The sequence below is a fragment of the Engystomops pustulosus genome, chromosome 6 (genome assembly GCF_040894005.1).
Source record: "Engystomops pustulosus chromosome 6, aEngPut4.maternal, whole genome shotgun sequence".
Lineage (NCBI taxonomy): Eukaryota > Metazoa > Chordata > Amphibia > Anura > Leptodactylidae > Engystomops > Engystomops pustulosus.
The window spans coordinates 84,871,670-84,871,888 of record NC_092416.1 but is presented as its reverse complement, the minus strand read 5'-3'; positions in this window follow the sequence as shown (position 1 = coordinate 84,871,888).

Sequence of the window (219 nt, the reverse complement as noted above, 5' to 3'; positions counted from 1 at the left end):
AATTGGGCTTGCCATTTAATTGTTATTATGATGCTTTGAGCATAGGAGAAAAATATCAAAATCTTTGTTATGACTCCGTATTAAAAAAAAAAAGAGTGGAACTTAAAGTTTCATGACATAGTCGGACTGTGGAGCAGATCAGAAAATAGAGCTGCAAACCAGTCCAAATTCATAAATACACCTAGGATTTTGCTTATAACACTAACATAAAAATCAAAC